Source organism: Monodelphis domestica, chromosome 6 (assembly GCF_027887165.1).
Source record: "Monodelphis domestica isolate mMonDom1 chromosome 6, mMonDom1.pri, whole genome shotgun sequence".
In the NCBI taxonomy this organism is placed as follows: Eukaryota; Metazoa; Chordata; class Mammalia; order Didelphimorphia; family Didelphidae; genus Monodelphis; species Monodelphis domestica.
The window spans coordinates 156,222,293-156,248,369 of record NC_077232.1 but is presented as its reverse complement, the minus strand read 5'-3'; the positions used below and the strand labels follow the sequence as shown (position 1 = coordinate 156,248,369).

Sequence of the window (26,077 nt, the reverse complement as noted above, 5' to 3'; positions counted from 1 at the left end):
AGTAGATAGAATACTGAACTTGGTATCCAGAAGATTTCCTGACTGGGACTCTGTGTTGGCGAAGTCATGGAACACATGCCCCAGTATGCCAGAGGGTGCTGCTCTGTTTCCCCTCTCAAATGACCCGAGTTCATTTTTTTGCATGTCCCACCTCTCTGTTCAGCAGTCCAATGTGAGTACTTCTTCCCTTTGCTCTCTAGGGTAATATGGGGGGCTCACAGGCAGCTTGAAGTTACAATTTGGGAACATGATCTCTAAAGGTTCATTAATGTTGGACTAGGTTTTCTTGGTAAGTCATTTAAACTTTAAGCCTCACTTTTCTCATGTATAAAATGGGGAATTCTAATAGTACCCATTTCCCAGGATTATTGTGAGGATCAAAGTGTAGGTATAGTACATTGCACTTCTTTGAGGATTATGTGACCAAGTCCAAGTCATTTAATCTTTCTAGCCTCAGTTTCTTCATCTGGAAAATGAGGATGTTTATTTAAATGGTCTTTGGAATAATCTCCAGCTCTATCTCTATGATCTATGATTCTATGATAATTAATAATCAGTGCATTAACACTAAAGAGTAGGTGTTTTCTGAATTTTATATAATAAAGCAAGTGGTGGACACCAGGAACATATGGAATAAAGTAAACTGTATAATAAAACGGATCAATTCAGTAACCACTCACTATAAACAGATAGGCAAGGCACTTTTTGAAAATAGAAGGTACATGATTTGTGATATGAATGCAAAATTGCTACTGCTTCTATCTTTGAAAGAACTTTCAAATTTTTCTTGTTTTCCTTATCTCATGAAATATTCCCAAAAGCTTATAGGGTGAAACAGCCTGGGTCATCTCTATCACCATATCATGTCATCTTATTCTCTATGTTTTTGCTTTTAAGATTTCCTACTTTTCCTTTTTTCCCCATACCTTTCCTAATCCTGCCTGTTCTAAAAGTTCTAGTCCTATTTCTCCTATTTCTGGAAGCCCTTCTTGACCACATCAACCAATAATGATCTTTCTTTTCAGGACATCTTTAATAGTGATTTAGGCCACTTATTTTTCCTTTTCTTTTTTTTTATGTTTTGTTTTGACACAACAGTTATTTCCCATCAAATAATCTCCCAAAGGCCACTTTCCTCTAAAAATGATTTAAGCAAAACTGACTCACTGAATGATAGCAAGTGTTTAAATTTTAGGAGCATAGTTTTTTTTAACTTTAAAAAGAAGGACTGTGGGCTCTTTCTTTGGTAAATTGGAACTGACATTATCTACTCTCTCATTGATCTTAGTTTTGTTGTTTACTTTAATATACCCATTGTGAATATTGGTCTCTTGGTTCTTCTTTCTTTACTCTGAATCAGTTCATATAAGCTTTCCCATATTTCTCTGGAGTTTCCTTATTGGCAAATAATGAGCACTTAATAAATGCTTATTCTTTCCCCCTTACTCCTCTTTCTTCTTCTTATTTGCCATAATATGCTTGTAAATCCTTCTGTTCTTGAAGTATTTAGGGGGAATTATTTAGGACTTGATTTCTTTTGATAATTTCTTATTTTGAAATTGAGTTGTTTAGAAACCTCTATTTCCTATTTTATTAGTTTGGGTATTTGATATTTTTGCAATCATCCATTTAATTTGTTCTTTTTTTTTTGGCATATCATTGGATGTAGAAGATTCTGATAATTTTCTTTTAAAAAGCATAGTTCCATAATATTAAATGAGGAAATCACTGAGGATAAGAACAGGAGAAAAGAACCCCACTGGGTGTGTTAATTAGGAGGTCCTAAGGCCTTAGAGAGAGCTGCTTCAAGAAAATGGTGAGAACAGAAGCCAGATCATAAGGGGTTGGGGAGTAATTTATGGGAGAAGAGGAAACAGCTATAGTAGACTCCTTTTTATAGAAATTTGCAGTGGAAGGGAGAAGAAAGATGGGACAATAGATTGAAGGAATAGTAGTGATAAAGGAAGGAATTTCTTAGGCTAAGGGACGGACACCTCAGCAGCATTCTAGGTAGAACAGAAGAGGCCATCAGAGAAAAAGCAATTGAATAGAAGATACACAAGCAGGAATGATTGCTGGAACTGGGTTGTGGAGGGGACAAGAGAGACAATCAATGAAAGCATAGTTGGAAGGATTAGTTTTGGCAAGAAGATCAGCTGTTCTTCTGAGACTAGAAGAATAGAGGAAAGATTAGGTGAAGACATTGAAAGGTTCAATCATAGGTTCAAGTCTAGCCTTAGAAAAAGGGACTGCTTCATTCCTATCTAATACTGACTGATTATATTCAATGTGTTTCCAAACACCATCAAATCCAGTTATAAACTTTTCTTCAAGATTATAATTTTAATGACAATATTATATATATATTATGATTGCATGTAGAGATATCCATTTTAAAGTCTGAATGTTTTCTATACTCTCAGGTGGGACTTGCCCAAGTACAAAGAAAAGCTTGTTTTGGAACTTTAGCAGAAATGTAAATTAATTTTATGTATTATTCAACTATCAAATGAGATTTTAAAAGAAATTTTTTATTGAACTATTGTTAGTATTTGTCAGTAGCCCTGTGATGTGAACTGTGTAGGAGGCTGGTGGTAAGGAATTTCTTTTACAAGTTTAGATTAGTCTCATCTGTTTAGAGTGTAGAGAGCAGTTTGAAGGTCTGGGCAGTTTAGTTACTTATACAGAGTCATAATGAATGAATCAGGTCTGGAACCCAAACTTCTTTAAGAAAACATTACTGTATATTTTATCAAAAGCTAACCTATGTCTATAGCATGCCCCTATAGCATGCCCAGTTTAGTAATTGTCAAAAAGGAAATATGGTTAGTCTTGTATGAGTTATTTTTGACAAAGCTATGCTATGTCTTCCCTTATCCCCTCCTTTTTGCTTTGCTTTCAAAAATAGTTATTTATCTGTAACTTTTTTTTAGTTCCAAGTTTTTTAACTTCCCCCAGCTTCTCCCCTACTCTGTTGAGAAGGCAAACAATATATTATCATTATACAGGTGAAATCATTCAAAACACGTTTCCATAATAGCCATTTAAAAAAAAATCCTAAGAAAAAGAGTGAAAAATTATTCTTCAGTTTTCACTCAGAATTCATTAGTTTTCTTTCTGGAGGTAGGTAGCAGTTTTTAACATGAGTCCTCTGAATTTTTTCAAATTACTGTATATTGCTTAGAGTAGCTAAATCTTTCACAATTGATTATCTTTACAATATTGCTGTTATTATGTACAATGATATTCTGGTTCTACTCACTTCATTCTATGTCAGTTTATCTAGTTTTTCCCAGAGTCTGTTGAAACCACTCCTCTCATCATTTCTTTGATTTCATTATAATCACATACCACAACTTATTGAGCCATTCCCCAATTGATGAGCATCCCCTTAGTTTCCAATTCTCTATCACACAAAAAGAGCTTATTTTTTTTGTACATAAGTCTTTTTCCTTTTCCCTTGAATTCTTTGGGATAGATCTAGTAGTGATATTGGTGTATGAAAGGGTATACACAATTTAATAGCTCTTTAGGTCTGGTTCCAAATGGTTTTACCAGTTCACAACTCCACTAAAAGAGTGTTAGTGTATGTATTTTTCCACATCCCCTCTAAACTTTGTCATTTTCCTTGTCCATCATGTTAGTCAAAGGGTGGGGCTGATACTAACCAAAATGGGTTTTCAGATGTAATTAGGCAGTAAAATTTATATTAAATTCACACAATCTCTTTTATTTAATTCTGTTTTTGCATTTGTTTTGTCTGAAATCACGATTCCTATCTCTGACTTCCATAGACTAGGTAAAGCAAAATGGATTCTGTTCTAACTCCTTATTTTAACTCAGTGAGTATCTTCATGTTTCAAGTGTGTCTTTTGTAAACAGCATATTGTTGGATTATGGTTTTTAATCCATTCTGTTATCCACTATCTTTTTATGGGTAAGTTTGTCCCATCTACATTCACAGTTATGACCCCCCCCTTCCTATTTTCTTCTGTTTATCCTTCTCTATCTTTTTATTCTGTCTCCTCAAAAGTCTGTTTTGTTTTTGATCACTACTTCCCTTAATTGTCCTTCCCCTTTATTATTGCCCCTTTTCTTATTTTGTCTATAGACTTCCTTGTTAGGTAAGATAAATTTTTAAATTTAACTCTGTGTGTGTGTGTATGTATGTTTATATCTATCTATCAATCTATCTATCATTATAACATGGTGGACATCAATAACGTACATCACATTACCAATGAAGTACTTACACAAGATTAAGTGTTGTAAAGGATGTCATTAGAGAGAAAAGTGACAGGAAAGAAAGATGAGTCTGTCATGTATTGAGACTACAGAATAGCCTGTAGGTTGCTTACTTGTTCCTTGACTATCTATGTATTGTCAAGAGATCTTTAGAAGGTACCTATCACATTTGGTGGATGCTACATGCATGATTTGTTAGGGAGCAGCAATAAATTACATAGGATAAGAAAGCAAAGCTAGATCACAATTTGTACTAATGGAGGTGTTCACAATAATGAATACATGGGTAATAAAAAGTTAAGTATGATAAATAGCTCAGGAAAAGATATTTTAATATTGGTAACTGTATGAAAGTAAATCAATAGCATGAGCTATCTTCAAGATCTCAGACTTTTCTCAAAATCTCCAAGCTTGAAGTTTACCAAATTACCTTGCCCAAATATTTGGCAGAACTTATCTTGCTTCAGCATCTTCCAAAGTACTTAAAAGAAAAGCTAATTAAAAGTGGTGTATGAAAACATGAACTCTAGAAACCTTTCACATTCTTCCTGCTGTTGACTTTGAAATTACAAAAGTGACAACATACCATGCCAAAATGTAGTGCCTTTTAAAAGTTCAAAAATGTTTCCAAGTTTATATCATCAGATCAACTTGTTTGTAAATAAACAATTCTAAACAGAAACAGAGTGGAAACATGAAATAGTTTGTATTCTAGTACCTCTCTTTTATTTGTTAATCCCCACCAGTAAGGAAAATCATTTCTCCCAGGCTTGATCTGCCTAGGATTTGGACATAGACAAAAATTTGACTCCCTTTCTCCACACATATATGGATTTGTGTCTGCATACAGAATATAGATACTTTTTTGCTATATAGGTTTGGGATAGGTATTGGACTTGGGATTTATTTATATAGGCAATTCCCTTGTGAAGAAAGACACTCTTGCTGCTATAGGTCAGCACCTTTTCTGCAACCTAGAGTCTTAGAGAGTTTCCTGTGGTTCTGAGAGTTAAGGGACTTGTCACACAACCAGCATGTGTAAGAGGAGGGTCTTGAACCCACATCTTCTTGGCTCTGAGGCTGGCTTTCTATCCACCACATATGCTTCCTTTCTACTATGTATGTGTATATATATATATACATATATATATATACACACATGAAATCAGATCATTGACTAAACTGGAATTTGAAGGTAAAATTCTAATACATTATACCTTCTAATCATGAGACAAAGGAAAAGCTAATGTCCTGTATATCTCTTTAAAAAAGTAAATAAATCTAATTTTCATCCACATTTAAGCCCCCAGGACCTTATCATCCATCTAATTACAATCATCCTAGAGCACTCAGCCATACTGTGGCTAGTCCTTCAAAGGAATGGTTAGCCCATATGGTGCTGATGACAAAGTGGAATGACATTATGGATTAATTACAGCTGGGCACATTGATAAAAATTGAGCAACGCAAGCATCAGACTCACTTGAGGTGCCCAGTTGTGCAGAAACCTGGCTTCTCTGCCAGGGCTTCTAAAGAAATGATCAGCCAGTTGCTGCCTCCTGGGCTCAAGTGCAAGAGACAATTTGACACTGATCATTTTTTCTGGATTGCTTTTCCTGACACAGCCAAGACCCTGTGAAACCAGCTAAAATCTGTGTCAGGAAAATCATCATAAATATGATTTAAGTTTTTTAAAAAAAGAAGTGCAAAAAAAGTGCAGTAGTAATCAGCAAAAGATGGATGTATTTTGAAGATTTTTGTCTCCCTTCTGGATACGAGGTCCTCATCAGATTCAGTCTAGGATGGAAATGACTTGGAGGCATGCTTTAAATGAATGGGTTTGGTTCAGGATAATCATTTCAATAATTCTAGGAAGAAATATAATTATTAACATGAGTAACAATATTAATGAAAATCAACTTTATTTCTTTTCCTTGGAATCACTTTCCCCTAACACTATTCCGGATTCTAAGGCAAGCGGTCATACTGAAATTACTGATCTTTGAAGGGAACAAGTCTGGGAATCTCACTGGTCCCATGGGATAACCAAATTGATAGTCATCTTACTTGGAGAAAGAAGAGGTCGAAACCATGTAGCATCCTGGGATAGTAGGATAGATGCCAATACTACTGTGTTGGATCTGTTCAGGGCCTTGGAGAAAATCATACCTTTCTGATGGCTATAGGTATGTGACACTGAAGTATAATACAGCAAAACCAAAACAAAACCAAGAAAGAAATCCCTTAATTGTTCTCTCCCTCTTGCTTTCCTGGTGATTCATGTTAGTTGTATATTTATATCTACTATTAAAAGTGACAGAGAAAAGAGAAGGGACTGTGAAAAGAATAAGTGCTTAGGGGAGGGTGGGGAGCCTTGGCATTATTTTCTTGTTGTCAACTTGCAATGGTTCAGAGCAACTGGAGATTTTCTCTCTCTATGGCTTTAATTATGTTTGCTGTCAGAGACATAAGCCATAGGAAAGGACAAGACTGTAACTTTATTTTAAGCTGGATTGAATACAGCTAAATCTCCTCAATTCCTTTCTGTTGTAGAATTATTGCTTTTCTTTCAGCATTATTATATATTTAGGAGTTTTAAAGACAACTCTTCTTTAAGCTAAGGAGAGTAACTTTTTTCATCTTAAAACACCTAGTTGAACTTCAGAAATGAACATTTTTCAAATGGCAAATTTTAATTGGGTGGTTTGGAAGTAGGTTTTGAAGGCTTACACGGGTTTTAAAAATTGAGGGGACATAGAGAAGAAAGATAACAATATATAAAATGCACTTATTTGACCAAAATAGCACACAGTAAATATATAACAATGTCAATTAGAATATCAAAGAAACATCTCTTTTTAAAGGACATACTAGTTTTCTTTTGGAAAGTCAGTTTGCCATAGTGAGTAGAGGGCTGGTCTTGGAATAAAGAAAGTCTAAATTCAGGTCTTGCCTCTGACTAGTACTAATAGTATGTCCTTTATGTCATTTAATGTTTCATAATATCATAAATGCCATTTAACATCTCATTGTCCTGATAACATAATAGACTTGTTTGGGGTCAGAAGTTTGAACCTTTCCTCATCGATTTCTGCCTGTTTCTTGTCCTCAAAATGCTGTTCCAAAGGCATCTATTCCATTAGATAACAGCTGGCAATGATGCCTTCAAAATGACTCACTTCCTTTTATTGTGTAAGATTAAAACAATCATTATACCTTGAGGTTCCAAATTTATTACTTTTTATCTAAAGGAATTTTACAAAATGGTTACCAGATAAGGATTCCTTACCTTCCTAATTCTCTCCTTCCTTTTTTCCTCCTCTCCTTTCTTTTTTTTTTTCCCGGAGGCTATCTTTTTTTTTACAACCTCATTAAATTAGCCACTTGACCATCCATTAAATTAAACATTGATCAGTTTTGAGCAACAGCTGTAGCATCCAACCGGATGTCCATTGTCGTGCTTTGGATGTTGGATTTCTTTTGCAATTTGTCCATTTATGATGTTTTCATTGCAGAATAGAAGAGCTCCATTATGGTGTTTCCATTACTGATAGGTGATTCTGTCATTCATCCTCCTGTCATTTACTCCTGAAGAGGTGCCACAGGTTAACCTGATGTTGTACACAGAGAAAGTGATATCGAAAGATTCAATTTCATGTAAGATTTAGCACCAAATCACTGTGATGACATGATACTTAAGTATGCCCCAGGTTGATTGCTAAAACACACCTGACTTGTTAATGTTTGAAATCCAGTGTTTCTTAGGCTAGGGAAAGTCAGGGCCATGGATACATTGTACTAACATCCCCAGAAGAAGATTATTGGATTCAACAAGCCACCATGAAACCAAGCTGGCTTTTCTTATTAGACTGGGGTCTGAAAGACAGATGGAAAAGAAAGAAGAATAAGAAGCTAGAATGCACTGATAGTGATAACCTGACTCTTTCTGATGGTATTTCTCAAGGCCCTTTCAAGGAGCCCCAGTCACTTTCCAACATTATTTCTGACAGCATTCCAAAGAGGGAAGCAAGTAGGGTAATGAGTTGTTTTGGGTCTATGTCACAGATGGATGCAGACAAAAGCAGGGATTGGTTAAATGACTTGCCTGTTCACTGACTGCAGGGTTTGGTGAAATTTCCCACATGCCCCGATGTTGTGTCCAAAATGATCCAGGCGACAAAGGGGTATGTCAATATCAGCATCAGCCAAGTACACTCCTCTATCTTTTTCACTCATCAGCCAGGCAGCTTCCTCTGTTGGCTGATAAACAGAAAGTGAGAACAGTGAATCTGAAACTGTCACTCCTCAGAGCCAGGCTCTGTTGCCTCTTTTGCCTCCTGCTGACCTGAAATTTGGCAGTTGTTTGTTTGTTTTTGCTCCCTGAGAAAACATAGTATCTCCTTGGCTGATCGATCACCAGGCTTTCCTTTCCTTGACTATTTCAAATAAATAGTTTGACCAAGATGTTATTTTTTTAAGTTGGACATTGCTAGGCAGGCATGAAGCAGGTATGGGGCCAGCAGATCAGGTTCAGGCTGTCATTGAAATCTTGCAGACTTGTGAGAGACCAATAGCCATTCTCCACCTCCTGGTGTTGTTTCTTAGCAGAGTGCTGGAACAAGAATAAGGAAAACTGGGTGAAATAGGACTGGTGAACTTGAGTAGGTAGCTGATACTCATGTAGCTGATGTAGGCTTCATAGAGGTTCAAAGCCTCTGTCAAACACTTGTTGAATGACTCCATGGCAAATCATTTAACCTCCTAGAGACTTGGTTTCCTTATTTATAAAATGAGGATAATTAAAGCTTCTATGTAAGGGGTTGTTGGGAGAGTGATGTAATTATGTATACAAAGGGCACTGTAAATCCTCAGGCTACTTAAATATGAGCTACCAGGAGGGCTTCTGGGAAGGTCTCTTGTGCTTTCACAACTCTAGTCTTGAACTTTGGATTTATTTTCAAGCTGAGAACAGTATGGTTTGCCCCCAGCCAAAGTCCCCCTAGTCATGTAGTATCAACAGGCAGTCCACAGTAGGGAAAAGAGATAAGTGGATGCCAGAGAACAAAAGTAATGCTACTTGGCTGTAATACCACCAGGCAAACCCACGGACTAGGAAAAAAAGACAGAATGATGATCAGAGTGTGTTAAATGGAACTTTAATCCTACTATAACCAAATTTAGAAGGCATCAAACATGCCACAGGCATAAAAAGAAGGGACATGGGTGAGATAGACCATTTACCTTACCTTTATGGCTAAATAGGGTGGGATGAGAGAGACATTTATGCATAGGTTAAAAAATGATAAAATTCAAAGCAAAGTTAAAAACTGAAAGACAAGAAAAATTTAAGGATTGAGTAGAGTATGGATCAGGGAAAAATGTCTGGGAGAAAATATCACTTTATATATATATATGTCACTTTATATATATAAAGAAGGAACAAAGATTTCAATAAGGGGAGATGGGGAAGGAGAATTGACTTCCACCTCCTGTTCTGGCTACAGCTACCAGACAGGATACAATCTCCTTAACTTTCTCAGTTTGATTTTGATCAGGAAAGAGGATTGCCATTATTTCAGGGATCCTCTGGTCCTGCCCTTCTTCCTTCCTCCTCTAGACTTTTATCCCTTCAGTGGGGAGAGGGTAAATATAAACTTGGAACAGGCAGTTTCACAGGTCCTCCCACCCTAATCTTTCCATTCTGTGTCCCCAAATAACTAGCTTATCTCCAGTGGAGAGGTTTAATGGTCCATCCCTACACTTCTTCTAGCCCAGGCTTGAATGGAATGATTTTCAGATTGTTTGAGCCATAGTAGCCTGAGGGAAGAAGAGACATCCTAAAAGATGGGCAGAGTGTGGCATATAAATGGTCTATCTCACCCATGTCCCTTCTTATGCCTATGGCATGTTTGACACCTTCTAAATTTGGTTATAGCAGGATTAAAGTTCCATTTAACACACTCTGATCATCATTCTGTCTTTTTTCCTAGTCCATGGGTTTGCCTGGTGGTATTACAGCCAAGTAGCATTACTTTTGTTCTCTGGCATCCACTCATCTCTTTTCCCTACTGTGGACTGCCTGTTGATACTACATGACTAGGGGGACTTTGTGTTTTTTCTCCACTGCCTCTCTGCCTTCTCCCAAGGATTGACTGATATACCTGTACTCTGCCCATACCCTCTGCCAACCTCATCCCAGGTGCCAGAATTCCTTATGAAGTCTCTGAGAAGAGACTAGAAGAGAGGGCACAAGTAGGAAATTATTTTTGACAAGAAGTGGTAACTAATACCTCTTCCTCCTAACCTAGAGCAAAAGTTGAATCAATAGGTACAAATAGAAGAGTTTCAAAATGTGGAACGGGGAGATGACAAAACTCTTGACAAATGGCCTTGATTTTCTAGGTAAAGTAGGATCGCAGGACGTCTGTTGAAAGAGATGAAGTGTATGGATGATTTGAAAGACTTGAAGAGAAAAAAGCTTGAAGTGTTTACTGAAGGGAGCAGGATTGCTAATGAAAGAAGCATAAAAATAATACAGCAGCAAGGACTGTTACTAGTAAGAAGAAGTTGTAGAGAACAGGCTTGGTATGCTTTTGTAACTTCTTCCAGCAATGTTCATAATCTGGACTGATGAGCACTAAAGATGGTGATTCAAGTTTGAAAATTGTAAAATTTTGTAAATTGTAAAATTTGTAAAATTGTAAAACTGTAAGTGACTGGGAAGGGGAAGGGTACAACATCAAAGATGTATCTAAATATTTAGATGAATTGGTTAAATAAACAATCAAGACTGAATGAAGTAAAATGAAAACCTAATTATGGGTGATAAATTAGAGAGACTGATAGAGACAGACACAGAGACAGAAAGACACAGAGGGACAGAGACTATTGTTTGCCATGAGGATGAAGAGGAGGGAAAATAAGAGGAGGATATTGATTTCAGAGGAAATTTATAGCATTTGAAATCATGGCCATGGCACAGTTATAAGGGAGGAGGCGATCTCAGGCATTATCATTCTTGTGAGTGGTAGAATTGGAGTGAAGGAATTGAAGAGGGTGGAAGGAGGTGAATTGGAAAGCCAGGATGTTTGAGCAATATATATTTATATGCATGTAAATATGTATGTATATGCATGCACACTGAAATCCTCCAGTGTGAGCGAAGGCAGAATTTGGGAGGAACAGAAGGCTGCACACTTGCTGAACTCCTTGAGAAAGGAGGGAGAAATGGCTTAGAGGTTGGAGAGCAATAGAAATCCCTTAGGATATCAATTGGTGTGATTGTGATGCTTGTCCTTAAAAAGTCAACTTTGAAAAGTATTATTGTTACTTTGGTTATGTATTTTTTTCTTCTTTTTTACATTAATCTGCTCTTTACACATTTTTATAATAAAGGCATGAGCCAAGTCCATTAAGATCATCTCCCACTGAGATAAACATCACCTGGTTCTATGACAGGAATTTAGAAATACTGTCATTTTGAAATGGCCTCAGTACATAATGGATCTTCAGTTCCTTAAGATGTGTTTAATTAGTGTCTGCAGAATCACTCCCTTTTACTGTGATAATAATTGGCTTCCCTTTACTGTATCTCAATCTCCATGCTTCTGACAGCTCCTTCTCCAGACTGCCACACATCTTTTTTGCATATTTGGCATATCCTTGCTTACTAGGAGAGTGATCTAAAATCTACTGTTTTATTGACCTTCCTTAAGTAGCCAAACACCTAACTAAACCACTGACTGGAATTTGTTGTTCTGTCATCATGGCTCTCTCCAAGCATATCTGGGAGCAGCTGTTCCTACACGTTCTTTGGTTCACATTTGTAATGTGGCATTAAACCCTTTAGTAACACATTTGAGGGCTAATTGTGTAATGCTAGGAACATTAGCACATGCGTTAACATAATTGACAGCAACCAAGACAGTACACACTCCGATTACATATTCTATTGTCTTGTTCATTGTCATCTATCTTTTGTAGCTATCATCAATCCAGTTTCTTTTCATTATAATTCTTGCAATAATTTTTAATGCTGATCACCCAGGACTGAATTACCACAAAATAACCTCCAGGCTCATCAAACAATGTGTGTACTTCTGTCATAAATTAGATATAGTTATAGCTACATCATTTTAAATAAATCATTGTGGGTAGATAATGTGCAATTTTCAGTGTTTTCAAGCCTAAATCATCTGTAAATTTTTGAATAGATTAGAGAGACCGCTGGACGGCTCATCTTAGATTAGACCATACATTCCTTAATATTGGTGCAGTAGACTTGCTGAAAACAAGATTTTTTTCCCCCCAAAGATTGATTTTGGTCATGAACAAAGACAAATCTAAACAAAATTTCAAGGGTTGTCTCTAGGAGGTCCAGTTATCAGTTAGAGTAACTCCAGTTTGTCTCTACCAGCTCCAGACTTGTTACACACTGAAACTTGTCAGAAACTCCGTGACATTGCCAAACTAATGTATTTGCTATACCTCACAGCTAACATTCCATATCCATCTTTTATCTTTACACAGGCTCTCTGAAACATGTGGAATATATTCCCTATTCATCTCTACCTCTTATAGTTCATCCTGTGCAATCCCCTTCCATTTCTTTCTTTTCCTTTTTGTGGTTAATGGGCAGCTTTGAAGAGTTTATTCCCAGGGAGCCTCTAGTGTGTATGATCATTTCCAAACTTCAATAGATATAGATCTATCGCTAAGGACCATGGAAACACAGAGAAATGCATACCTAACACAAAGACGAGAATACACTTACAACGTGAAGTCAGGCAACAGCATGTTGAGTACACTCAAGTTTGGTGCAGTGTTGGACATGGTCTCAAGGATTGGTGGCAGGAATGAGAGAGTAGGGGAAACATGGAAATACAAATATATTCAAGACTATATTGGGAAAGAATCAGGTAAGATCCTCCAAATCAAATTACTATATACTTTGTTAATCAGTGATTTCAGTAAAGAAGTGAATATAGGCTTGGATAATGAAAAACATGTTGGGAAAAGTAGTTCTGTGAGAGAGGTCTATAATTCATGAATTCTTAAAGAAAAGAATAATGAGGTCCCCAATATGGAGAACACCAAATAACATCACAAAAAAGGAACTGCCTCTAGCTTAATGGACAGAAAATGGCTCATTATTGATGTGGGTATCATCCTGAATCACTTGTCAGTGTAAAGGCAGCCACCAACTAATTAGAGCAAAGTTCAAAAGAAACACAAAACCACAAGAAGGAATAAAAATGAGAAAAAGATAGAGTATGCAATTAAAATAACTCCACCCTGAGCTAGCAAGTTACAGATAACTTCATTTTGAAAATACATCTACATAAAGACCCTATGTATAGGTGTAGAGGATGAGTGCTATAGTTTTTCTCTTCAGCTGCTTACAATAGTTTGGATAATCGACTTTTTTCAAGTTGGCTGATGAAACAATTATGACAAAATGACAAAAATCATAACAACCATAAATAACCATAACCATAGCAGCTATTGAAAAATCAGTTGCCATAACTAGGACAGACAGACACCCAAACACATCTATACATACAAATCTTGAAATTTCCTCGGAGAATGAATACTCTCTCTATAAAGAGAAGATAAGGCAATCATGGCAAACAGTGGTTTAGTGCATAAACTCATTTATAATTTCTTACAAAGAAGGATGATGAGAGATTGAATTGTAGAATCATTTAATTAAAAAATTTAATAAATCAGCAAGAAGCTATAGGAGAAAAATAAGTTTTCTATTATATTTTTAATTTTTAAAATTCTCAACTTCACAAACATTCCCCTCTAAAGAATGTGTCCATAGACAAAGTAAAACATAAAAGATGATTACATGTAAAACTGCAAATCTCTATTCTGTATAGTTTGTTTTTAAAAAAAAATAAATAATAAACTCATCATGTTACTTTCCAAGTTATTCTCTGATGAATGTTTTCTTCTGAGTTTCCTTCTGTTCTGGCCTAAGAATTTTTGTGAAATGTAAATTTTGTGAAAAAAATCTAGACAAGAGTCCTAACTGCTTATCATCATTCTGAGGCTACTCAAGGATGAACCTGAAAGCACAACAAATAGATAAAAATATAAAAAAATTGTAATGATTTTATATCAATCTCTTTTGAACATCAAATATATTGGAGAGGCTATTATAGATCAAGTGGAAATAATAATGCTTACTCTATAAAACAAAGATGAATTTGACAAGTTACAAAGAAGTCTATGCTGGCATTGATACAAATTTGATGGCATGGAAGGATCAATAATTCTCAAGGTATTAGGGGAACATATAATAGTTTATCTGTCAGATCTATGGAGAAGAGAAGAATTTATGATCAAACAATAGATAGAGTACATTACAAGATGTAAAATGAATGATTTTGACTATATTAAATTTAAAAGAAGTTTGTGTATGAATGAAACCAATGTAACCAAGATTAGAAGGGAAACAAGTTGAAAAAAAATTATAAGAAATTTCTATGATAAAGGCTTCACTTCTCAAACCTATAGAGAACAAAATCAAATTTCTAAGCATACAAGTCACTCCCCTATTGACAATGTTCAAATGATATAAATAAGCAGTTTTCAGATGAAGAAATCAAAGCTATCAACAATCATATGAAAAAATGTTCTATCCTTATTAGAGAAATATAAATGAAAACATCTCTGAGGTAACATCTCATACCTATCAGATTTTCCAATATGAAGGTAAAGTGATAAATGTTAGACACTAATGCGTTGCTGGTGGAGTTGTGATCCAACCATTCTGGAGGGCAATTTGGAACTATGCCCAGGAATAACACTACTTGGTCTATATCCCAAAGATATAAAAAAGAGGAGGAGGGAGACCCACTTGTAAAACAATATTTACAGCAGTGCTTTTAGTCATGGCAAAGAATTGGAAATTGAAAGAATGTCCATCAATTGAGGAATGACTGAATAAATTTTGGTATCTGATGGTGATGGAATACTATTATGCTATGAGGAATGATGAACAGGATAATTTCAGAAATAGCTGGAAAGACCTACACGAACTGATACAGAATGACATATTTAAAACCAGGAGAACATTGTACACAGTAACAGCCATATTGTGGGATGATCAACTGTGATAGATTTAGCTACTCTCAGGAATACAATGGATAATTCTGGATAATTAGGATAGGATAAATCAGGATAATTCTGAGGAACCAATGACAAATAATGCTACCTATCTCCAAAGGAAGAACTGTTATATTCAGAATGCAGATTAAAGCATAGGGTTTTTCATTGTGATTTATTTAGGTTTTTATTTTGGGGTTTTGGTTTTATGTTTCTTCTATTACAAAAATGAATATTATGGAAATATGTTTTACATGATAATATATGTATGACCCAGATTGCATTACTTTCCAGCTTTAGGAGGAGGGAGGGAGGAAGGGAGACAATTTGGATCATATGGCTTCAGAAAACTTATTTGGAAATTTATTACATTTAATTGGTAAAATAAAATATCTTTATAATAAAAATAATTCTCAAAGTTTTTGAAGAAGTTGAAGGCTTCAAAGTTGTGAGGAAAAGCCCATAAAAGCTGAGAGAACACCAGTAACTAGTAACCTACATGCCCACTTTTCCATCTGTATCTTATCAAGGGTATCTTGGTGAAGGCTCAAGCAGATAAATTTGTTCAGGTGAAGCACACTACAACTTTACCTTTACACAATTGATTAAAAGATACAGAAAACATGAAATCCCACTATACTTACTGTTGTTTGATTATAACCCTTCCCACTGTTATAGGGTAGGTTAAAAGAAGGGTTCAAACTAGCTAGATATATATATATATAGAGAGAGAGAGACATATATATATATATATCATATATCATAAAAGGTCTATTTAACAAAAAGGAGAAAGAAGGGAAGGAAATCAGGGACTAACTAACTACTAACTTACACCAGATAGTAAAATCCAAAACTTTCTATAATTATACTAAACAAACTAATTAATTAAAGTTAAGGATTGGTAGAGGCAAGGACAAAGGGCCCAAAGAAATCTCACAACACAGGAGTCCTTTCTTTTCTTTTCTTTTTTTCTCTAAAATCCCTTACCTTCCATCTTGGAATCAATATTGTGTATTCCAAGGAAGAAGAGTGGTAAGGGCTAGTCAATGAGGAGTAAATGACTTGCCCAGGGTCACACAGCTAGGAAGTAAGTGTCTGAGGCCAGATTTGAACCTAGGACCTCCCTTCTTTAGACCTGGCTCTCAATCCACTGAGCTACCCAGCTTCCCCTGGGAGTCCTTTCTTTGATCCAAATAGAAATCTCACCCAGCTTCCCCCTGGGAGTCCTTTCTTTGATCCAAATAGAAATCTCAGTAAGATGTTACCAGCAACAGCAGAAATCTACTTCTCTGTAACAGCAACAGTAGAAACAGGCAGATTAGGACAGCCAAAGAAAGAGGGAACCAATGGCTATCTTGGTCCACCCCAGAAAACCAGACAGCTACCTTCCTGGTTTATCCTGCCAGCTAGAGGAAAAGCAGGCTCTCACTCCTCCAGAATCCACCAACTGCCAACAACAACTCTGTGTTCTGTTCCTCGCCTCCTGAGAGCTTTGGAATGTTGGACCTGTCATTGCCCTGTGGGATCTCTTTGGTTCTTGCCTTTTGCAAAGCTAATCCTTTACAACACTACTCAAACATTTTATCCAATTGGTTAAAATGTCACTTTAAGGGTTTCCATGCATTTGTCCAATTCATATACAATATCCCTGAAAGGTAAAATAATTGATCAGTTTTTATTGGCTTAATACACACCAGCCATTCTTTTAGATGCTGAGGAAATGAAGTAAAAAAAATAGCATAATCCCTTCCTTCAAGGAACTTACATTCTATTACAAAAACAGAAGTAAAATTAAAAAAAAATTATTTATTTATTACCAATGACATGTAATAACAAATTTCCACCTAAGTTTTCCAGAGTTATATGATCCAAAGTTGTCTCCTTTTCTTCTCCCCCTCTCCCTTCCCGGACCTGACAATTCAATCTGGATTATATATGTATTATCATGTAAAACATTTTTCTATATTATTCATTTTTGTAAGTGAATAATCTTATAAAACCCCAACCCCCAAACATATACCCAAATAAACACGTGATAAATCATATGTTTTTCTCTACATTCCTCCTCCAACAGTTCTTTCTCTGGAGGTAGAGAGCATTTTTTGTTGCAAATCCCTCAGAATTGTCCTGGAACATTGCATTGCTAAGAGGAGCAAAGTGTATTACAAGAAGTAAACTTTTTTTGGTGATCTCATGTTTACTTATTGCTAATATTAAGCAAAGCATTGTAGAGAGATAAATGCACATAAAAGGTACTCAACATTGTCATGGAGTTCTAGCATGAAGAGAGATTTTGTAGTCAGTGAGGTGGTCTAGTTGAAGCGAGGTTTTTATTAGTGTGAATAATGAATCCTCTGAAATAGATGCATGAGTTCAAATTCATAATACTGGAAGTCTTAATTATGCAAAATATGGCAGTTGGTTCTATCCTAATGGAAATATACAATGAATGTCTGAATAAGGAGACCACTTCTGGGGGCTGATTTTTTGTACTAACTGGAATCTAGCTGTATTCCTGTGTTTTGCTGATTGCTTCAAAGCCTGAAACATTGTACAGCTTCCTAACTTACATACCTAATGATATGAATAAGTTTGTCCTAACAATCCAGGAAAAAAAAAAACAAGTTAATGAGAAAGGGTATAAGTAGACTACAAGACATTACAGACAGAGTTATGTAGAAGAGGAGCAAAGGAAGTCTTTGAAGAAATAGGGGATAGAAAAAGATAATGAACTGGTCAGAGTGCAAATGTGAGATAGTTGGACAGACTGTGTGTTCTAACTTGAGGAAGACTCACAGCAGGTTCTATAGATGTCCTGTGTCAAAATTATAGGAGGATATAGCCCAGAGATGGGAAAGCATGGAGGTGTGAGCTGTATCATCAGAGGGAGTGCCCATACAAATCAATTATGCTTCTATTTAAGGTTTGTCATGCTGTTACCCCTGATGTTTTCCTTTAGCTGTCAGCAGCAAAAAAAATCCTTAGGAAATCTGAGGGAGGATAATATGGTTATTTCTGAGACAGAAAGGGCAAAGAAGTTGGAAATCTAAATCTCCTTTTGCAGGAGAAATGACCAAGACAAGAACCAGGGATGAAAGAGAGGGACACCATCTCAAAAGAATCTTGATGACAAGAACAAAGAGAATGCAAAAATTAATAGACTGGATGAAGCCCCCAGTTCAGCATGCAGGCAAAGGAATTGATTAGAGCCCGTCAGAGAACTAATACAGTTTATAAAAAAGAAATTCTCAGATACTTAAGTCTTCCTCACTCCAAGCCTACCACTCTATCCATGGTGCCACCTAGGTGCCCTGCTATTTTTACTGAATTACTTCCCATCCAATTTTGGTGATGCTTGTAAGATTATTCTTGTTTTAAAGCTAAGGGAATCTCAGTTTAGGAGATGGTGGGCTCTGATAATTTGTGGCTAAGGACTGGGGAAAAATAAAATCCTGTAGAGGCTTCTTCAGTGTTAACTACACCTGTGTGCAAATGGGAACTCAGTTCTGAACAATATTCTGGTAGTCTCTGTCCTCGCTTATGCTCACAATGTGTTAGATGAGACAAATCTGATATAAATGGTTCAGTTCAAATGCTGCTCTACTCTCCCGCATGCCTCTCTTCCTGTTTTTCTTCTGAAGTTATTCAGGAGTTCCATTATGTAAATAGCTATTCTGTTCTCAGAGCAGCTCCAAGGGAGGCCAGAACAGCCGCTTGGAAGATTTAAATTGTATGGAAAGTGTACAAGAAAAATTCACCTCAGGTCTCAGATTCTTCAACTTTTGGGGGAAAGAGCTAACAGGGGATTTTTGAGATGAAGACTCAAGTATATTCGTGGGAGGGATTATCACAGCAAAAGTGTGCTTGGCAAGAGAAATTTGCTAGAGGGCACATGGAGGTGGGAAGAATGTTCTTCTCCTAAGCTAATGAGCCAGGTTGATTCTTCCTTGTATTTGGTACATGCCAAAACTGCTCTTTGCACTTCAAAAAGTAGGTTGGTCTCTTTCATTCCCTCTTTCCTCTCCCTCCATCTTCCTTCCCCTCCCATCTCCCTTCTTCTTTCCCTACTTTTTTAACCCCCTCCTTCCTTCCTTCCTTCCATCTGTCCATCCCTCTTTCCTCTCTCTTCCCCCTTCCCTCCCTCCCTCTGTGTCTTTGTCTCTGTCTCTCCTTTTGTTTCCTCCTCCCTCAAAATACATGTTTCACTGAAGTTCTTTTTAAAAAAAAAAAAAACATTCCTGCTACTCTTCTACCCTCAAAAAATTTTACCTTGTAACACACAGACTAGCAAAACTGAATCATGCCTCCTACTCCATTCATGTTTGATGGCGGATGTCTCATTTTACACTTATACCTATCACTTCTCTGAAAAAAAAGGAGCTATGTCACCTTGCCCTACATCTTCTGGAGTCATGACTAGTTACCTGTGTTGGTAAGAGCTCTATTTTTTTTCATGCTATTTTTTCTTTAAGCTTTCTTTTGTGGTCATTTTGTAAATTGGTCTCTTGGTTTTATTTTTTTTTACTTGGATCTGCATCATTTCCTACGAGGTTTTATAGACTGCTCTCAAGTGAGTAGAGTAACCTTTGGGTCAGTAAAAATAGCAACATGTCATTGGAGCTGGAGAAGGGATCTTAGGAGGTATGTTCTATCTCTGTCAATCAGATTAATACTGTATTTATGACCACCAGAAGCCTCTATTTGTTAGAATTCCATAGTAGCTTGAAATGCTTCACTGGAGGAATGGAGATCTTTGGGTATTTGGCTATTGGGTATTCTTGAAGATAGCGATGGACACCAAAGTCATTCTTTAACGTGAAGATGACTCGGACATCTGGGTGTATAAAATAGCCTTTTCTCTCTTAAAGAGACTAGAATCAAAGTATATTAGACCTGGAAGGGACCTTAGAACATATTCAGCCTTTTAATACACAGATTAGGAAACTGAACAAATGATTTAATTTTAAAATTTAAGATACTCAAATAATTTTCTTGTTTGTAAGTAGAAAATACGCATTTTGTTCTTGCTAGGCTTTTGGGACATAATCAGTTTAGTAACTTTTAAAGTTATTGAACTGGAAACACGTAAAATGTCACATTAATTGAATACATTAACCTTTCCATGCTTTGTGTATATGCTATGTGATTGACAAAAGTATCATATGCTACCATCTGACGTATGTTATAATCGATTCAGGGAGAATAGCTTATTAAAAGGGATATTTTGGGAGTTTTACTTCATTTTGAGGAGTTAGTACATGAGAGGACAATTAGATAAGATACTACTTGGTGTTGCAAAGGGAAGACAATCCTTAGCCAGAAGAGGTCATGAATGACTCAGACTGAATGAGTACGGCATATTGTACACCAGTAGTTTTCATTCTTCATTGTCTTCTAATTAATACTTTCTTGCCTAAGTGAATAAATGAAAGTTAAGAAAATGAAGTGCTCGCTATTTGCCAAGGATTTTGCTAAGCACTGAGGACAGAAGTACAAAAGCAGAGACAGTTCCTGCCCTTGTTCGGTCTATATTTTAACAGAAGAGACAATACAGACTGGAAAGTGGGAGCCAGGGAGGAGTATTTTGGTTTAGAAAGTTATAAGAACAGTGAGTGAAACTGTAGGAGATTGCCATTGCATTGTTGGTTTGAATATAGCTCCATGGTGGGAAAATAGGTGTTCTGGAGGAGAGGCACAAACTTATTCCATTGTGTTGGTTCAAAATATGATTTGTATAAAGACTCTTCACCTGCTAGGTGACACTTAATCTGACTGAACTCAACCTGGTGAACACATAGTCTCCTCTGCCATCACATCTTGAGGAAAAAGGGTCCTATCTCGAAATGAAACAAAAAGAGAGAAGAGAGAGCTGTCCATGTAAATACATTCGCTGGCAGGGTGCACATTCTCTATACCTTATTGCTTTGTGTTTGTCAAATTAGAACCACCCTCACGTGTGCTTATAAAAACATTAGGGAAACTGATTTTGAATTGAAAAAAAAAAAAAGCAGTTGGGAGAAGAGTGTGCCTAAGCGTGACACTAATGCCAATGAAGACAGTGCCAAAATGCAGTTGAACTCGGGTGAATTACAATGGCCAATCTTGGTTTAAGTGAAGAAATGTAACATTCTTTTCTCTTGGTAGAGAGGTGGGAGACTATGGAGGCAGAATATTACTTTTGCTATCTTTTAGTAGGTTTTTTTTTTACTGTTTTTCTTTGTTTCAAGAGAGGATTAATGGAGGGAGAAGGCACATTGAGGTGTCTTGGGAACAAGAATATTACATTCTAATAAGGGAAACAGCACAGACCAGCAAATGGATGGCCAGAGAGGAGTATTTTTGTTTAGAAAGTTGCCGGGATGGCAAATGGAAAGAACAAAGTATTAATAAAGCACTTAAAATCATTTAAGAGCATTATTTTTATCTCAATGAAATTATTTTTATTTGGGGGAAACTGAGCCCCTGAGAGGTTATATGTGTTCTTGCTAGAGGTAAGGACAAATTTCTGGTATTGTGTGGCTTATTTCTCTGCCTTTTCATATTAAGGAGATTTCTGGGGGTTTTGGGGGGTGTTTTTGCAGAGCCAAGTTTATTGGAGGAATGAATTCCTGTACTCTATTATCTCCCTTCTGTTTCTAAAATACATTTTCAAATGGAATCAGTGACACATCTCTTCCCTTTGCTTTGTCTGGGAGTCCCTTCAGGCATATGGTAGACACTGTGTGTCCTCTTCTATTTTGCACAGGCTACAGAATGCAGTGAGCAACCCATCTGATACTGCTCTAAAATATAATAAAGATGATACACATTTCCTTGTAGACTGAATATTGGTGTGCAAAGCTGTAATCACATCAGACTGGTGGGCAGGCCAGCTGTCTGGATCTTCCATCTCTCCTGTTGTATTGCAATGATCTGATGCCTCAGTGATGGATGGAGGAGTTGGGGCTGTAATAATAACTAAAACATTCAGTTATACATGCTTCACCATTACCTTTCTTTTAAGTCTAGCCACTTATATGGGCTGATTTCAGGCTTGTAGATAAGCTCCTGCTCCTTAAAGAGCAGAACAAAAACAAAGCAAAAGTTACCTTCCCTATCATCTCAGGTCATCATCACAAAGCAAAAATTCTATGGTTAGACCTTAATTCTTTTAGTGTAAGTATATATTGGCTGGTTAAAAGAAATGTCATAGAAGAGTACTGCTTTAAGCTGTTATCAATCCTATGTATCTTGGCTTTGATGAATTTCATACCCTTTCCTGAGCTCAGATTCTGATAAGAGTCAGAAGGAAGAAAAGTGAAGATTGTAAGGCAGAGGGGCATAGCTTGGAATTTTTGGACCTGCAGCAAGTAACACAAAGTGAACCCCAGAAATACCCAAGTCAAAGTAACATAAAGTAAGCCCTCAATTAAGGTGCTCTGAGTAATAAACTCACTAGGACACTGGAATGAGGTAGGTGCTTTGGTCAAGAGGACAGGATGAATTGAATAGGCAAGCATGTAGCACAGTGATGTCAAACTTTTAGAGATGGAGTTCTATGCCATTCCCCACCCCACTCTACGTATTAACTCATACAGGGGAGAGAGGAAGAGCTCCCATCAGGCTGCTGGATAGAGTGATGGGTGATGTGAAAAAAATGTCCTCAGGTGCAATAGAGAAGGGGAAGAAAGTAGCTTGACTTTGGGTCCCTTTGGCTTTCTAGTAATGAACTCAGGTGGGCAATAGCATGTGTGCCCACAGAGAGGGCTCTATATGCCCTTTCTGGCACATGTGGCATAGGTTCACCACCACAGGCATAGCAGAAACTCCTGCAAACTCACCAATGGTAGCTTCTATTTTAACTAATTATTTCAAATAGCTAGATGTTAAAGGTTTTCATTTCTATGCTACCAAAGAACTGTATATATATATATATATATATATATATATATATATATACATATATATATATATATATTTAACCCCTATTAAAATCAGTGCTCTGAGGCCAAACTTTAGTTACTCTGCTTTAGTAACAGTGCTAGTAGAAGGATAGATTCCTGCATTGGAGAGGAAGTCCCTGTTACTAAATGGTAGAGAGAAGGGTGACAAGCTACTAAGGTTGGGGAAAACAAGGAATAGGGAATAGGATCATAGAAGCACAGATTTAGAACTGTAAATGACCTTAGAAGTCATCAAATTCAACCCTCTCAATCCCAAAGATGTTAAGTGACTTGTTCAGTGGCATACGATTATTGTCCAAGGTTAGTTTGAAACTCATCTCTTCTCGATTCTGAGTTTTGTTCCTCGCTTCAGTTTTCTTTAGACCTGGCTCCATCCACTTTTTCTAGTTGGTAGGTTGCTCTACTGGCTGACTGGCTATGAAAAAGGCATCCCTCTCTGTTTCTTTTCCTTACTTTAAGTGTTTAGATACGAATTTTGCTTTTCCTTAATCTAGCAAATCTAGGAAAACTCTTTTACCTATTATGTCATCAGATTTCTTTCTCTCACCATATTTTGTAAAACTTAGGAGGAAATATTACAGTGGTACTTAGACTCAGTTAGTTTGGGGTTGCTAATAGTATCTAAATTGGAAAGATTGAGATAGAGAAGTAGATAAACAGTTAACTTGGGGTCCAGGGAGACCAGAAATCACTAGCCCAATCACAACTTTTCAATGCTCTGGACAGCTGTTTAAGTCTCTAAATTGCAGGGAATTTGCTGACTACACTGATAGAGGGAATTTCCTCACTCAGGAGTTCCCAATACCAGAGGTGCAGGGAACATTTGGAGGTCCTGAATGCAGCCTAAACCAGTTTAAATTGTAATCAGGAAATATTTAACAAAATAAATAAATAAATATGAAAGAACAGAGATAATGTTAATACAGGCAGCTAGGTGGTACAGTGGCTAGAGTGCTGGTCTGAAGTCAGGAAGACTCATCTTCCTGAGTTCAAATTTGACCTCAGACACTTCCTGGCTGTGTGATGCAAGCCAAATCACTTCACCCTTTTCCCCTCAGTTTCTTCCTCTGTAAAATGACCTGGATAAGGAAATAGAAAACCACTCCAGTATTTTTGGCAAGAAAATCCCAAAAGGGTTCATGAACACCACTGAAAAACAACTGAACTACCACAATGTTAATATGTGGTTTTCTTAGTCAATGTGCACGTGTAGGGATCCTTATGTAGGGTTCATTGGCCCCTCATTTCTACTTAATTTTGATACCATTGTTGTAAACTAATGAAATTATGGGGCCAGTGCCTGTCCTATCTCAACCTATTCAGGATACAGCATACTCATTTTATCAAAACAAATTCTTGGCTTGATCTATCAAGATTCCATTGCACTGAATGACAGGCTTTATTAAGATGTGAGGATACAAATTAAACACAGGCGGTCTTTTGACCAAATTATGCCATGGTGTGCACAGATGTACCCTTAGAGGCAGCTTGAGCTAGTGAAATCGGGCAAGGGGCTCTATTTCTCAGTCCATTACTCCTATATTTAAATTTTTTTACCTTGGCTTCAAATAGGGATAATCTCTGTTGCCTCACTAGTAGTGGCATATAGATTAAATAGTTTTTTTTTCTTTTGAAGTTTTAAAAGCAACAGGTAAAGCACTAAGCCTTTTAGATGGAATTGCTCTATAATCATAAGGAATCGTCATTATCTCATCGGGAAGAAGAAAAGGGAACATGCAATTTCTTTCAAGAAATATTTTTGAATAGGTCTCCAGAAAGCCATTTAAAAAGATTAGACTATTGAATTCAAAGAGAGGAGGAGCTGGTTCAGAATGCTATTTTCTCTTTTTCATTATATGTCAGATACTACTGGTAACACAGTAGTAAGGCCACGGGAAGTCTGAAGGAGAAAAGAAATTCATCTTTATGGCATCTAAGTGCAAGAAGAGCATCTATAAACCTGCTTTTTATTAGGTAAGAAACATAGATTCCTTTACCTTCAGATATCTTATATAACAAAATATATCTTTTTATCATGTTTTTCTAGAAAAATGAATAATTCCCATATTATAAATAACTAAAGCAGTTTCAATTCCACATTACTTATTTTTTCCTTGGGATATTCAAATTGACTCTTTTTTCCTAACCCTTCTACAAAGTCCTTTCATTTATCTACCTACTTTCTGTCTACTCATCCATGAACTTTCCCATTTATCTATCCACTCATTTGGCTTCTACTAACCCTTGAGATCCCAGAGATATCTTTTTCCTTATCTCATTCAATACTTCATGATACTCTCCCCTATTGTTTCCCTTTTCTCTTATCATTTTTTACTGTCTCTTATCTTTTTATTACTTTGTTTTGATATTGTCTTTACTTGGACTTCCTTTTTCTGTTTTCTAATTTTAGGCTTTGTACCTCACTTTTCATCAGCTTTGAATTAAACTCATCCCAACTCAATTCATTTCAGCTCAATTCAATTCAGTAACAAGCCTTTATTAATCAAAACATTTTAGGATTGTAAAGAGTCTTGGAGGTTGTCTAATCCCATAGAATTCAAATGACATGTCTAGGTATCTACAGGTAATAAGATTCAAAGTATTGATTCCAAGGCATAATAGTGGGAAGGTCTAAGTGACACCATCTTGCCCAGGTTTCTCATTCTATGTATCATGACATTGAGGCATAGTAAGTGACCAGTATTTGAATCTGTCATCTAATTTGAAATTTGGTATTCTTTTCATTACACTATTAATTATCTATTTCAATCATG

The 26,077-nt window shown here is 36.5% G+C and overlaps 3 long non-coding RNA genes across 7 annotated transcripts in view; 1 reads left to right on the top strand and 2 right to left on the bottom strand.

Annotated features, from left to right (window-relative positions):
* LOC103098462 (uncharacterized) overlaps nucleotides 1–26,077 on the top strand; it is a 113,924-nt gene that overhangs the window by 11,150 nt on the left and 76,697 nt on the right. For all 5 annotated transcript variants that reach the window (XR_001622960.2, XR_008912883.1, XR_468888.3 and 2 more), the window contains exon 2: nucleotides 25,167–25,277. This is a non-coding gene — a long non-coding RNA (uncharacterized LOC103098462). The remainder of the gene's footprint in view (nucleotides 1–25,166; nucleotides 25,278–26,077) is intronic.
* On the bottom strand, nucleotides 6,151–8,333 carry LOC107648910 (uncharacterized). The gene is made up of 2 exons (XR_001622961.2): nucleotides 7,975–8,333; nucleotides 6,151–7,856 (listed from the first exon to the last, which is right to left on the bottom strand). It is a non-coding gene; the product is annotated as an uncharacterized LOC107648910 (long non-coding RNA).
* On the bottom strand, nucleotides 8,355–16,811 carry LOC103098864 (uncharacterized). Its single transcript, XR_001622959.2, has 3 exons — nucleotides 16,567–16,811; nucleotides 8,591–8,857; nucleotides 8,355–8,505 (listed from the first exon to the last, which is right to left on the bottom strand). It is a non-coding gene; the product is annotated as an uncharacterized LOC103098864 (long non-coding RNA).